Source organism: Anas platyrhynchos, chromosome 5 (genome assembly GCF_047663525.1).
Source record: "Anas platyrhynchos isolate ZD024472 breed Pekin duck chromosome 5, IASCAAS_PekinDuck_T2T, whole genome shotgun sequence".
Lineage (NCBI taxonomy): Eukaryota > Metazoa > Chordata > Aves > Anseriformes > Anatidae > Anas > Anas platyrhynchos.
The window spans coordinates 64,163,937-64,180,345 of record NC_092591.1 but is presented as its reverse complement, the minus strand read 5'-3'; the positions used below and the strand labels follow the sequence as shown (position 1 = coordinate 64,180,345).

The following is a 16,409-nucleotide window of genomic DNA, read 5'->3' as shown; positions in this document are numbered from 1 at the left end:
CAAGCACATATACTTGCATTGTCCATATGGTTCTGCTCTGTCCCTGTCATAATTTTTTCTGTTCTTGTGTCTTTTTCTGTTTCTTTCCTCATGTTCATCTTTGTTCCTTAGCTCCATATTTTGCTAGATACTTTCTTCACTCTGGTAGTTCCTAAAATACCCTACCTGTGGTCTTAAATCTGATCCCAGCATTTAAGGTTAATAGCAATAAAATTATTAATGGCATCAAAACATGAATTTTTCAGAGGACAACACCTATCTCATTCTTTTTACCTTAAGAATGTCCTATCCTTTTTGAACTTTCAATTCAGGATGTATAAATAATCATATATTTAGTTCATAGATGGAAGAAAAAAAATGGCAGAGCTGGAAGATCATTTATCTAAAAAACTACTAAAAGATTAGGTTTACTTGTGCACATGGAAGACAGCATAGATAAGTAACTACTACCTGTGTGGTTATCTCTGGACAGAAATAAGCTCAACCATAATTTCATCAGTGCGAACAACTTCCTTCCTTCATGTTAAAATCACATGAACAGTAATACTAAAGCAACAATGATTCTAAGAGACATGTGGCACAGAATTAGATCTTGGATAAAATTGTGAGCTCAGACCTCAAGTTCAGCTCCTGTTCTGATATACTGGCGGTACTTTACACAGTGCTCACCCTGTTTTTGCTACACTATTCAGCTAGGCGAATAGATTCACTCAGTTTATTCCACTATTCTCTTTGGCATCATAAAAATATTTAAAGAAATCCAAACAGTTTATGCACCATAAAACCACTGAATAAACTCAAAAAATTACTTTGGGATAGAAGGGTTTTATATTGGGAGAAAAAGTGAAGGGCTTTTTGATATATGCAGGGTTTAGTGCGTGAGGGGAGTGGACATGGAACAGGATTTAGAAGCAAAACGTGACTCCCACTTCACTGTCTGCCAACTTCAATAGCTTTCCCTGTAGCTTTGGGATTTCGCTAGTAGTTGAAATCACTATTTATTTGCTTTTTTGTTGTTGTTTCTTGTGTGTGCGTATAAAATAAGTAATAATCAGAAGTGTCTGACAAAGTGTTATCTTTTCACCCTAAGCATTAATAAACTTTGAAATTCAACACACGCATAGAAAAGACGATTTTTTTTTTATTTTTTTTTACAGAGACATATTGGTACAGGAAATGTTTTAGATCTGTTTTTTCCCCATTTTCCTATATTATTTATTTATTTCTCTAGAAGCATCTATACCTCTTCTGGTATTCTCTGCAGACTATTCAGAAGTAAAAGGGTACTGTCCAAGATGATACAATTCAGTTGATAATTTGGCTAACATCTGAGAAATCAATGAACACTTAATAATTAGCATTAGGAAATAAGGCAATTTTATTCCAAAAATTATCATGTATTCAAGCCAGAATTCACCACTACATCTGACATTTTTTTTTGCCCCACAATTAAACTGGGAGATGTACTTCAGAAGGTCACGTAGCTTACTATAGAAGAAAATGGACATTCATCTACTGGAACCAGAATAGAGTTGCTGGATGTAGAAGTACCCTGCAATTTGTATAGTATTGTGTCAGGTCCTCAGCGAAGCTTTGCTCTAAAAATCGGCTTCTTTTGGTTGAGACTGCTTGCTAGTGTATACAAATACAGAGAATAGAGAACAGGCATCCAGTTTCCATTAGGATTCTGCTCATTAAACAACTAGCAGTTATGACTCATCATTTCTTCCACCTATTTCTTTCTGGGCTCATCCTTTAAGAAGAAAGTCCACAAATCCAAGCCGAAAAATTACACAAATGGAGAACAGAAATACAAATAGCTCAAGAATTGTCATTCCCCACTGTACCGTCTTCCCTCCTCATGAGTACTATAATTAAGAGTTGTTTTATTTCTAAAAAGGTGAGCTTTATTTTCTCAAATGAAAGAGAACAGTAAGAGCATTCCAAGGCTGCAAGCAAAGACAGTGCAAAAGCACTCAGAAAAATGAAATACATGAATGCAATACCTTTACGATACCTGAGAATAAAACTTTGCAGAGTTGCAAAGAATAAAATTACATATTCTAGATATATGTAGGAATTCTATGACAGTGACTGGCTCATGACATAAAACCGCAAAATTTTTATTGTTTTAAAATGGGTTACATAGTCAAATACAAAATTGGAAAACTGCCTAGTAGATTCTAGTTTCAATATATATTAGCTAAAACTCAGACTCCTAAAGGAATAGGAAGCATCAGTGTAAGTGAAGGAGGACATTAACACGTTAATAAAAAATGACGTATATAAATTACCAACTTCATTGGAGAATTTGGATTAAGGTTACAGACAGAATGGTGGAAAAAATGAAATGGAAATGGTTGTAGACCACTAGGACATGATGAAAAAAGTAATCTGCCAATTCTTATATAGCTAACAGAGGCTTTTAGAGAGACTGTATCATTGGTCATATAATATTTCAATTACCCTGAACTGACATTACAGAGAACTGTGGAATAACTTAGGCAGGTTCATGTTTCCGAAGGCAAAAAAACTGTTTTCCTGCACGGTCTGTTGAGCAGTCAAAATGATCAGATGCTATTATGATTTCAGTTCTGGTGAAAGAATATGGCATACTAAGGAAGACATATGTTAGTGAAGATCAGGGGTCCAGTCAGTATTCAGATGATCACACTGTAATTTACTTGCTTACAAAGAATGGAATTCTTTCACCTTTCAAAAGGCAATCAGAGGAAAAATAATTGAAAAACAGACACTGAACTGTGGGAAACCTTCCAAAAGAAAAGAGGAACACGGGTGAGAGAAGTGTGATGTTATCTCCATGAGGAATACTCATTAGCAGCAAAGAAAAAGTTCTGCATTTTGATATTTTGCTCAAGGTCTATTCTTCTGGGAAGAAACAAGTTCCTGCTTCCTGACTTTAGACATGCTGACTTAATGAGATGCATCTCCCATAAAGGAAGAATTTTGCAGCAAAAAAGTAAGCAGACAACATTACAGATTATTAAAAGCATTTTTTTCCCTCATACTTCAAAGTGATCTCACTTTAAATATACATTCCTTTGGCAACTTTTGGTACTTGTCTATCTTATGACCAGGATATCCAATCCTGGGAGATGTTCAGCACGTCTCAGGTCCTGAACCATTATTCCAATTCCTATCTGTACTGATTTAGAATAGTACAGCTTCTCTAGAAGGTGTCCCTTGCAAACTAACAAAATGCCTGAAGTAAACCTGAAGGGTCAAGTGGATACAGAAGCTTTCCATGGGTCTCCTCACAGCTCTTAAACTGTTAATGGTTTTTTGTTTGTTTGTTTGTTTTTGCTTTTTTCCCCCCCTACTCTCTGTTACTTTTTGCCCTGTGCAATGAAGGAAACCACATCACCAGTTGTGAGTTCTATCAGTCCAGGAATGGGACCTGGAACTCCAGAGCTGGCACAAGGGAAGTACTAGTAGCATAGAGTGAGAAATGGTTAGGTATTGGGAAAAGAAACAGTACAGACAAATTAGGCCTTCCCTTTTCATGTCAATGAACTGTTATGTCAGTGGAACTGGTGTTACCACCTGGTGGAATTACACTTAGAGTTAATCCAGAAAGCTTGTGAAAATGAAAACCATAGGCAACACTTGAAGCAGTACATTGTGTTAGAAAATGCCTGTGAAATGAGAAGAACGGCACTTTTGGATCAGAGAGGGATCATTTGGTCCTAACAGGCCATAATACAAATGTGCAAGTGCTTCTACTGCTGCCCTGCTTTTTTGCCCCCCCACCCCCCCCCTTTTTTTTTTTCTTTTTTTGCAAGCGCTGGTTAGAGATTTTACTTCCAAGACTTTAAAGGCACTTTGTTTATCTTCCTTAAAGACTGACACTTTGAGACACTTTGATTTGAGAAATGTCTGAGACTTGCTATTTTTGCAAATTGTGATCCATCTGATAGAATTGTCTATCCTTTACTGATTACCTGTGTAAGTACATTCAGGACTTCACCTGTCTAGTTCCTTTTCCTGTTTGGATATGTTTCAAGAAAGAAAACCAACACTCTTAGGAGGAACAAAGCAAATAGCGATACAACAGAATTGCTATTTCCTCTCTTTAGTTTCAGCACAAACCACCATACTGAAGATATGCAAGTACTAGTCAATTCTGTCTCATCCTTTATTACTCTGCAAATAAGTTATGTGAGAAATACACGTACACTGGTATTCCTGCAGGCTGACTTGAAACAAACTCTTTATTTAATCCAAAAATAGGTTCAAGTAAAAATATTTTTTAAAGAGTATACTGCTATTAAGCCAGTAACATACGTTAAGAATACTGTGGTAATCAAACCTCATTAATATGTTACAGAGCCTTATATAATGTTGACAAAGAACTGTCTGAAGAAATCTTTCACGTGGTATACATTACCTTTTGCTGCACGTATGGATGTATTTAAGAGTTTATATACTTTAAATAAGGAATGAGATTCTGTTTCATATCATATTCCACAGAGATTCCTCTACATTATGAAAAGCCTGTTTCTGCAGTGATATAAGCCTATGAGCAATTTAAAGACAGTTCTCAGATATGCTGTGATAATTCTCAGATATTAAACATGGCATCTTCAAGAATCATACTGACATAAAGAATACCTAGAGATTGGAAAAATATTAAGAATCAATATTTTATTTTCAGGATCTGTAACATTTAACCTGGTAAAATACTGCTTGAAGTTAAATGTGACCTTTGTAATATGGTAACAAGTGACAAGAGAGAACTCTTAATGAATGTTACCATTTGAAGTCAATTGTATTGCAAGCACATTGCAGTTTTTTATGATGATCCTGTACCTGGGATCTGTAAGTCAAAGTCTACAAATGCTGTTGCACATGAAGATAGCATCATGGTACCAAAAGAACATGCCATGTCTAAAATCACTGACATCATAGAAGCTCTTAAAACTCTGCGGCAAGTTATTGGATACCTGCTATGAAAATCTAGACTTCCTGAAACATCTTTTACTGCAATCTAGTAGACACATTGTTATCTTTATTCATGTGACTTTTTGGTGTTTCCAGTTCAAAAACAACTTCTGTCCTCTCTTCCAACTACATAAAAAGAGTTACATGGAGCAGCTCTTGGGCACATAGTGGCATATTTGAGATTTAAGAGCGTAAGTGCTGAATAACCAAATGACAACCAATAAGGCAGTGTGTCCTTGTCAGCAAGGACTCATGATTTTGGATTACTAACTTAAAATGCCCTTACAAGGTCTTGATTTTCAAAGGTAGATCCTTAACACAGTCAAATAAGAAACACAGCTTTGTCCTATTTTTCAGTATGAACGAACTAGAAGAAATCATTTCTGAAAACTGAAGTCTTGAACAAACTGTAAAAATACAGGCCTCAGAAACATACTCTGTTTAAAACTTGTTGCCTTTCTTCCTAGTAAATGACCCTCTGTAGAGAGGCTTTATTTATATAACACTTGACCAACCACATGAAGTTTAACAAGAGTAAGTGCCAGGTCCTACACCTGGGACAGGGCAACCCTGGCTATATGTACAGACTGGGCGACAAGATGCTGGAGAGCAGCCCCACAGAGAGGGATCTGGGGGTTGTGGTTGACAGGAGGTTGAATATGAGCCAGCAGTGTGCCCTGGCAGCCAGGAGGGCCAGCTGTATCCTGGGGTGCATCAGTGGATGGTTAGAAGCAGCCTGGATCCCTTCAAGAAAGCGTCATCTCATGAATAACCGACTGATTCACCTGAGTTTATCTACCCAGTATCAATTTAGGCTTGAAAAGACTTGTTTTATAAGACAATTTTCAAAATTATTTTCTTGAAGGTAGCATAGATGCATGGAAGTTATATATTAAAAATAAATAAATAAATAAATAAAAATAAATAAATAAATAAAAAGAGGGGTCCTGCTTCACTTCGTTAATGCAGAAAAAAATAAAATTAAATGGCTGTACAACATGTATGACAAGGAGAGAAAAATACTGCAGTTCTTCTGGCTGCTCCCTTACTGACAAGAAATAAAAGACCAGTTCTAGGTGCCCCATGGGTCTTGGTGGCTTTAGGCAGGAGTATGTGGAGGACACAGCTCCCTGGCCTGAATTCAGCCAGTAGCTCTTCACACCATTTTGCAGCCTCAGTTTTTGCAGTAAAAAGATCTCCTCTAGGAACCTGGCCTCAGGATGGTTCATTAGTGTAAAATTCATCCCCTTAAAGGTCATTTGGAAAGAGCAGATATATGTTGTATGTGTCTCAGAGTTACTGTAAAGATGACTGAAGAATATTGTCTCACTGAGACAGCAATTTAGTCACAAAATTAACTGCAATAGTTTGAGGGAAATCAATTCACACCAAGGACATTGGACTACTAACTGCAGCAGGGACCTACTCCACACTTTTTTTTTTTTCTTCTTTTTTATCACTGTGATGGCATTAACACATTAACAGCGTCTTAGCCATCTTGGTAAGCAGGCTACCACTGATACTAATAGGTCTTTACAGTTGAGTGAGTTTGAATGCCACAACAATATAGAATACTAAAACCCTGATGCTGATTTCCTTCTGGTGAAACTACAGTTAAGAAGGCAGGGGTTGAAAATGATTGTGGTTCTTTCAAATATCCCATAATTACTGCTCATTTGATCTTGCTTCCTGATAATTCCTTCCTGGGATTTTGCAACTGCAGTAAGGCAATGCACCTGTATCATTAAAGACATACCAAGCACGAAAGTGAAATCTCTCTCGGCTCAGAACAGAGACCAAAGGTGAGGAACAACTTAACAAGCAACAAGGTGAGGAACAACTTAACAAGCAACAAGGTGCATGTGTGTGGTCTGCATATGTTTTGAAATTCTATGGATAAGCTTGAGTCTGTCTTGAAAAATAAGTTCAACAAGACTCATGCTGGCAATCAGGCATTAACTGATATTGTTACCCGATTGTCCTGCACTGTCAGAGACTTCTCTTTCTCCATGTATGAAGAATAAATACAGGCTAAAACAACTGGTTGAAGAAAGACAACTCAGAAGATTGTAACAGGCTACAACAACTTAACATAAATATTGTTCACTTTCACATATCAGAAGAGTTCTTAAAAGCCTACATAAAAACAAAGTTAACTTAATTTCATCCCTGCCCACACATCAGTAGGTCAAATTCATAAACGAATAATGAAGTACACACAATTTCTCTCATTTAGTGACTTTAATGTCCCTTGTCAAAACCGCAATAGCTATTAGGTATGTACCATTGTCAGCTTTGTATATTTTAGCTTTTATTTTCCCAGATGTAGTATTTTAATGTCCAAATGGTGTCCCAGTGAGTGTATCCTAAACAGCATGTAAACAAAATAAATATTTTTACATCAAAATACAGCAGAATATAGGAGCTGCTGTGAATATTTACTTACAAGAACATCTCCCATATGTACAGTAGCATTAACTGCCAAGCCACTTGACAAATGAAGAGGAATATTTAGTTAGTGCAATGCATAGAAATAAGCAATAAACAAATCATAAGAATACGAGGCATATGTAGAGTATGATTGAAAGTGAATGGTTAGCTGATATCAGATGAATGAAAGGTTTTCAGCTGTAAGGCATAACCGAAGGCATAAGTTTACTGAAATGTGTGTGATTCTCAGAAAATAAACAATTCTTGCCTACCAGATTTCAGCACTGTATGTAGCTTGCTATCTTTGGGCATAGTCCTCAGTACCACTTTACTTCGTTTGGTACAAAATCAGAAGCCCAACAAGCCGAAAAATGGTGTAACTAATATTCCACAAAATACTATCCTATTCGCCTGTAATGCTGCCACCCCTTCAAACAGGCAATAAAAAGAAAGTAGTGCAAAATCTTATCTGTACTATGTGTCTCACTCTCCAGAGCAGCAGGTATACAGAAGATTCATAGGAGTCTCAGCCAGGATTTGTGAATTAAGTAGTGAGCCAGCTGAACAATGGCCCCAGCGTTTGTGAATCTGAATAGACCAGACAGTTGTCTGTAGCACTGATGCATACACCAGTGTAAGGGACACATGAATTTGCCACCAGGGTAACCTTCTTGAATCAGTGCTGTTTCTCTTACTCTTCCCTTGACTCACAGAGACAAAATTCTACATCCTAATTGCCTTGCTATGCATTTTTAAAGGCCTGCACATCTCTCCCTCCTTTCCTCCTGTCTGCTACTACGCATACTTCGGAAAATTTTAACACGGGAATATAGAATTCATAAAGAATGTTCTTATATGCCTTAAAAAGAAATGAAAGTTTCAACATCGCCCCTTTTGCCATACTGACACTGAGCAGCTGAATTAGCACACGAGAGGAGGGGGGAAAAATGAAAAAGAAAAAAAAATAAAAAAAAGGAAAAAAAAGATTTAAACCCAGGAAAGACTACCACTGTTTCTGACCAATATCCTTGTCTTTATCATTACCTTGCCTCCTTCTTCACTTGACAAAAAACTGTCTGGCATCCAGTTTCAAAGATGGAAAAGGAGGTCTGATTCTGATAGCATGTAACCTGATACTCTTAAGAAAACATTACGTGAGGAAAAGAGAAAGATGATAAAAAAGACTGGCAGCTACAGCTTCCGTTGTTCATGCTTTGTGGTCACATTCTGGCAGATTACAGATGTACTCTAGCCAAAGCCCTCATTCTCTATGTATTTGTTCTACTCCACTGAAGTTCCTAAAATGCTCAAATGATGTATAAACTCACTTCAGACCTCAAGCTCTTAGGAAACAGGTCCAAGATATATATATATATATACATATATATATATAATTTATTTTTTTAATTACATTTTGGTTTTGGTTTTGTTTGTTTTTCTATATAACAACATCTTTACCTTTGCATGCAAGTTTCAATCCTCCATAACCCTTTGAGTGGATTAAAATGTTAGTCTTCTAAGCCCAACAGCAGGAAAATTTCAGAGGTAAGGAACTTCAAAAACTCAAATACATTCACAAACACAGTAAGCTGGACAGACTTTGACTGCAGCCTACTACTATGTAAGCTGACAGTTGTATATGATAGGAAGTGTGAAGTATATGAAGAATGTAGCCTTAAAATACAGTTTTTCTGCCTGTTTTTTATCTCTTATTGAGAAAATCTCACCAAATTCACTGTTGGCCACAACTTTGTTTTTCCTCCTCATGTTCATTTTGATTAAGAAGAAAGCACTGAAATTAAGTATCGTGCCACACATAACCATCTGCTGGATGTCACAGTCCAGTCAAACAAGAGTTTTTCAGATTGCATTCTGATGAAAAATAAAAATGCTCAATCCAACAGTGATCCCTTCATGGTACATTAGCATCCCACAGCAGAGGCCAAGCTCAGGATCATGCTGTACCTCTGCAAATCTGGTGACTATCATACATAACAGGCCATTAGGATTAGACTAGATTTCTCTTTAAATTAGGATGACCTGTTCCCTCCTGCTTTACCAGCACCCTTCCTCTGCTATTTCTCTTGGCTTTTACTACACAACATATTTTCCACTTCCTAACATTGGCATTTATCTCTTGCATCTTGTTCCCATCATCCTCCTAGTCTGCCCTTGATTGCATTTCAACCTCATTTGCTACTCATTACCACTCCTTAAAGTGCTCAACATAGTAAAGTACCAAATAGTAATGCCAGTTATTTTGTAATTTAAATATTTAATTATGGTTGCCCAGTGAATAGTTTTCCATTTCCTTTTTAAAGCTTTTAAGACATACTTTCTGTGAGAAAGAGAGAGGGGGGAAAAAGACTACCCAGCCTTCAGGTTTCCTGATAATTGCTCCCCATCACACTGAAAGACATTCTCTTCATTGTAACTGTTGTGTCTTCCTGCTCTCTTCTCAGCTATCTCAGAAATAAAATTCACATTCAAGAGAATTAAGAGTCTAAAGTAGCACTCATTTCTCACTTTTACACATCTATTTTGAAGAAGCTGTTTCTGCCACAAGCAAGTGACTTGTTCAGAAGGGGCAGGTTCCAGCTTGTAAAGCATTCCTTAAGTCAGCTGAGAGCAAGGCCATTTGTAGGACTTGGAAATCCCATAGTCTTTCCCCAGATTAAAGAATATTTCAGTAAACTGCTGTTTTCCTCTCCCAAATTAGACATCGTGATTATCAGCAACAACTTTCACTGACCTCACAACTCTCAATTCCTATCCTGTTTGTACTGACTCTCTGCCATCTTCCAAGATTCTCTTTCCTAAATAATTTTCCTTGGCACCCTGCAACAAGTTACCAAATTTCTTCACATACTGGGGATGTGTAGAATCTTATTCCTGTCTCCAGCTACAGTACCAGCACCCTTGAACCACGATTATCCAGCTACTTCACTGTGTTTGGTAAACCTACTATGTTAACATTAATATGTTTGCCAGTTGTCTGGATGCTATAAGCCTAGTACCACCTCTTCACATTCAAATGCTTTACAACCAAGTCCATATAATCTTCATTCAACACTGCTGTAATGTAATCTTTCTGGATTTGCACTGGCATTGTAAAACTGGGCAAACAACTTGCTATTAATGTATAGCTACAACATTGTAGTGGTACAAACCCACATAAAACTGGTTTTGAATACATAAAATTTAAGCACTTACTAATAACCTCATTCATTCAGGTCCCTTCTAGTTTTAAAGAACACTAATATTCCTGAGGTGACAGAAATTACTGCTTATCTTGAGAGCTAGTTAATTGACTTTGTACTGGCAGATAAGTGTCATTAGCTTAGGATGAGGATGCACTAATTGTCCAAAGTAGTCAATTGCTGTAAGTAGCTTTGGCTTTCTGAAGTATTTAAAAGCCATTCAGAGATTTATTCTTGTTAATGGCAGTGATATTTGTGAGCTAAGAGTAGAATTCGAGTATACCTCTGTCTGTTTGATATTGTAATTAGATCAGGTAGGCTGTGGTGAGTCACAGTTTATGAACCAACCTCAACCATACCATTATGGTATAGTAAACATTAACCTCCAAAGGCTAATTTCTGTGTACCTGTAATCAGCATTAAAGGTTGACCAAACAACTGTAATACCAAGCAAAGTTAATTTGTCCTAGTATTTATGCTTTATGAACTATCTGACTATGGAAAACTAACATTTATCAACATGCGAAAAAGCAGCAGATAAACCACAAAAATTCTGATCTTACTTCAGCAGTAGGTTTTTTTGGTTTGGTTTGGTTTGGTTTTGGACTTGACAAGCGTTTCATAGATAGCAATCCAGCATCCAGTGCATTATATGTGCTCATTACTCAATGGGCAATGTCACCAGTTTGAGTAAAGTCAAAGCATAGATCTTTAATTTAGGTCACTGGAATTCCTCTGATCCTGACTTTACTACCTATGAACTCTATAGAAAACTGTGAAATAAATTAGTAAAACCTAGTACAAGGACTGAAAAGCATTCAAAACCAGTAAGCCTCAAAATGAAAAGCTCCTGAGTAAAAGTTCTTAAGAGACGGTATAACTGTCTCTTAACTATAACTTAAGGACAGTATAACTGGCTGTCACTTGGGCCAGTTCAGCTGAAGGACTGGGTAAAAAACATGCTGGCAAAAATACTAAATAAAAGGGAGAATGGGCTATGTTTGAATTTAGTTTTTTAAAACAAACTCCTCTGTACTGAAAAAAAAAACGACAACAAAAAAAACTGATTGTAAAATATGGCCCCAGATACTTTCCTTTATACGAAATATATAACATGAAAGGAAAACATATAATTTTCCTTTATATGAAAATAAAAGCCAGTATAAATCATTTTTAGGAAAAAGAATTCAATGATTTATAATGAATATTTTGGTTGTTTTTTCTTTTTTACATCTGAAATTTGCTGAGAATTAAAATCTGCACCAATCCTCATTAGTTTGCAATTAAAATCTCTGCTGACATGACAGAGTAAAGTTTGAAGGAATTTACTCATTATATTCACAATTAAGAGGATTTTGAAATTTTCTCTATGGAAAGCTATGAATCATAAGCACATATGATTTACAATTCAGGCAAAATGCTCTAAATGTAGTTTCTAAAAAGCTCATTTAAAAAAAATAACGAAAAAAGAAAAAAATAGATTTCTGCCCTAAGGATTAGAAAAACATCAGGAAAATTCTCCTGTGTTAATTTTCTAGTATTGTTTTTTGTTTATAAGTTACATAACTGGACCTAGTTATTCTTTTTCCACTTAATGTTCACAATAAAACATTGGAGAACAATCAAGTCAGAAAACACTTACAGCATCAATTTTATAAACACCAAAAATAGAATCTTCAATTAATAATTTGATTTCATAAAGAAGTTATTTAGGCCTTTCCTGTCCTTAGACTTTTTTCCTTTTCAGTTTCAATGCAAAAACAAATTTTGCACTTTTCTCTCTAGACAATCTGTATCTTTCCTCCCATACTAACTCAGTATGTGCCAAAGTAAACAAGGTGACATCCCCTTAATTCTCTGCTCTTAACAGTTTAATCTAAGTATTACAGATGACCTTCCACAAAGAAAGAAATTCTGATTTGAGTCTTCATGAAGAGCTACCTAGTTTCATCCAGAAATTATGTTTATTACCAAGGAAATTCCTTTGCAGCATCAGTGGCTCAAGTCAAGAAATTTAACTGATCACAAATCAGGCCAGGCCATTCCTTGAAACTTCCTTCACCTCACATTTAAGAACAACAGAGACTGAAGTATTAACAGAAGACAAGTTAGGTAAAACTACTTCAAGACTTGGTGTAAGGGGCTTTAGGCTACACATGACCCCTCCTGGCCTGACACACATATACCAGTCCAGCAATGGTGCAGTATCTTCCTGGAAGAAAATGGCCAGCACTATCAAATAATGGCAAACACATACTGATGCAGGGCTCGGTTGTGCTTTAAGCAGCAAAAGGAGCAGAGAGTTTGCCAGTAGTCAGCATGCCCAGAAGTGGTAACATTTTTGTACCACTTTGAAACAGAGGACAGCATGCACATTGTCCTTCAAGTGGTGTAAAGTGGGTCACCATCATAGTGACATTTCATCTTGTGTCCAGTTAACCAAGCTCTGCCACAGCAGTCAGCTGGAGAAATCAAGAAGGGGAAGTAGAAATGGAAGGGAGAGCATCTCTTAAATTCGTATGGAAGTATGGGAAGCTAGCTGTAGCCCTTTCATATCAAAAGTTTCCTGCATCGGTTCCTGCAAATAGAAGAGCCCAATCTGGTGTCCTGCTGGCAAGAAGCAGCAGTTTACCATGTAGTATTTGTACAAGTACCTGCTTACAAATGTAGTAGGTAACACTTCATTATTTGATGAATCCACTTTGAAAAAGCCTGGTCAAGGAGCTCAATCAAACAGCCACAGTGTCAATAGGCTGTGAATCCATTTTGGGCTTTACTGCATACCCACCAGGCATCCATACACAAGTTATTTTAATTCTTTAACTTGCTTTCCAAAATAAATAAAAATCTATTTTTAGATTGTAGTCTCCTTCAGCCAGGGACTACCTCCAATGTCATCACCCAAGACTCACACCGTCTCAAGATATTGAAAAAAGTAACCTGAATCTGGAACTACACGTATGTTCAAGTCCAACAGGGGTTCCGATTTGAGGGCATCTAGGTGCAACGGCAAACTAACACATAGGTAATAGATACTGTTCAGTTCTGCAGTAATACTATAGTCCTGTTTTGTTCCATGTTAGACAATCACTTTGTCAGTGTGTGTGAAAGAAAAGTTGACCAGTCTGAATGAAGGCATTCATCTTTATGATTCACATAAGCCAATTGTTTCTGCAAAGAGCTCACTACATTCTGACCATACCTTGAATCATATCAAACCCACCTACCAGAACATCACATGCACACTCCACATTTCTTTTGAACCTCCCTGCTATCAAAGACCACATTTAAATTAAAAAAAAAAAAAACAAAAAAAAAACAAACAAACACCTTTAAGATTCCAGAGTAATTACGCTAAAAGCATTTATGCTAAAGAAAGTATTATTGATTGTTGCTCATCAGCTTTCAGCTGTACTGTACAACAAAAGGAGAATTAAATTGACCTGTCTAATTACTAGGGATGCACTGAATTACCAGAAAACAGTTCAGCAGCCCATTCTACGAGGAGATATTGCAGACATGGCATTTGGCAGCTGAAGTTCAAATTGGATGCATATCAATAAGGGGTCTGTACTCGTCTTCAGATAGTTTGCTTTTCACATGTCATAAGAAGTACAGCAAGCTACCGCTAAAAGCAAAAAAATAGGACTTTTATATGTAACTGTCTAATATTAGTGTAACTAAATATATTACACTACTTAAAACTTGATCATATCCTGGAATCAAACTCAAAACTGAAAAGTGAACAGAATACCACCAAAATTCTAATCAATTGATACTTGGAAGGGGATTAAAAATATATATATATTCATATATTTCAAGCGTGATGTATTTGAAACCATGTCCAAGTCTCTTAATTCAGTTGCATTAAAACTTGCTACACCTAGTAAGCTTATAGACAAATTTCAAAAAGCTAAATAAAACATGACCATAGAAATAATTATATGTAGTTTGGCAACAACAACCAAAATAATAGTAGCAAATGTCAAGATTAATTACAGAAGTACAGACCTTCATCCACCAAATCATCCTGAAAAGAAAAGATTTTGAACACATTGAGAAAGAAGCCATCTGTCACGCAAAGCTTATCTTTGGGTAGGCAGAGGAATGTGCATAGGAGTCTGATTAAAATAATTCCCCCAGGAAACAATATATAGAGACTGAAAATTTACAGGACCTAAGAAAAGAGAAGACAGAAGGAATAGATAGCAACAGACTGGTATAGTATCCTTGTTTATGCCATGAACAGCACATCTTGTGCCTCAGAAACATCTTATTTTAGTAACTTTTATATATATATATATATATATATATATGTATATATATATATTTTTTGTTGTTGTTAATAACCATGCCTGTATTGCCAGAATAACTATAAAACACAGATGCAGACTGAACAAACTCAGCGCAAACTGAAAACAAAAGTGATGACACAGATACATACCCTGGGGATATCAAAAATGCCGAGAGATTTAAAGAGACATACTGAGAAGGCCCTTTCTCAGTGTGTTTATTTGCTTAGTTCAGAAAGACAAGAATACACAAATTTGAGTATGTATTGAGAATCAATTGACACAAAGACAAACTCACTTACTTTCCATCCTTCCACACAAGTTTGGGATGGAAAGTCAGGCAGATGACAAAATATTTTCTGCTTGAAATATTAATCATATTAGCCTCCATTTCTTCAGCATGGCAAAGTATTTGCAAGGAAATAAAGCAGGAACAACAAAAAATCCACAAGTATTTTGGGGAGATTTTCATCCCATTTCATTGTGGTTGGACATTGGACTACCACTTTGCAAGAGTGTTGTGCTAGCAAAAATGAGAGAACTCCGGTTCGCATTCTTTAGCAGCTATCAGTTTTCATGTTTACTGTCATCAAACCAACATTTTCTGTGGTAGCTAGCTCATTCTGATCCACAGCATTTTTGCAGTTGACTAGTCTGATATCTGCTAGTGACAACTTCGCAAGTGATCCATGAAGCCAGCAGGTGGGCACTTGGAAGATTTATACTCACTGTTGTTGCAACAGCCAGAAACAAAATCAAAGCAAGGAACAAGTAACAGAGTTATGAGACTTTTAAAAATGTGTATAAGCAGTTCCACAGAAATTAAAATGTTTTTCTCTATTAGCAATATTGGTCAAACAGAACAAAAATTAAGCTCAGCTTTTAGAATTAACATTATATATACATTGTTCAGTTTGCATTACAATACGGTTCCATCAGATTCAAGATTCCACTTCAATTGCTTGTTAAGAGTATTATGGCATAGCTTAATGATATTGTACACCACTATCTGGGATTGCTTGAGTTGGAAATATAAAATCAGGACTAGAAGAGAGTGTGTTAAGTCAGAAGGTCAGATGTATTAGCCTAAAAAAGAGTGTACATTAGATTATCTAACCATCTCCTACAGCATGCTGCATTTCAGGTTGCACTCCATGCACATGCATTTGAAGCAGCTGACTGCCAATAGCACGTGGGAACATTCTACAGTAGATCTGTTTAAATGCACTGTTTAGATAGAAACTTACAACCCTTCTGTAAACACTCCAGCAGTAACTTGCATCTTGTAATTGAAGATCAGTAAGCTGTCACACTGGCCGAGCTTCCCCCTTTTGTCAGGATACACTGGATGACATTGTACTGCTTCCACAGTCGAACCTTGCATGGTGGTAAAAAAAAGCTTTGCTGCGTTTGAGTAGCATAGGACTGACAAAAAGGTAACGAAAAATATCAAGAGCTTATACTAAAAGTAATCACACTCTCAATCCATTTCTCCTACTGTTTCTTTACGAAAACAGAGAAATGT

At 36.5% G+C, this 16,409-nt stretch overlaps 1 protein-coding gene across 5 annotated transcripts in view; it reads right to left on the bottom strand.

Annotated features, from left to right (window-relative positions):
• Positions 1 to 15,227: 15,227 nt before the first annotated feature.
• The window catches only part of LOC113840964 (uncharacterized), a 180,927-nt gene continuing 179,745 nt past the window's right edge, over positions 15,228 to 16,409 (bottom strand). For all 5 annotated transcript variants that reach the window (XR_011809884.1, XR_011809885.1, XR_011809887.1 and 2 more), the window contains one exon: positions 15,228 to 16,261. The gene's annotated coding sequence lies outside the window, so the exon portion shown is untranslated. The remainder of the gene's footprint in view (positions 16,262 to 16,409) is intronic.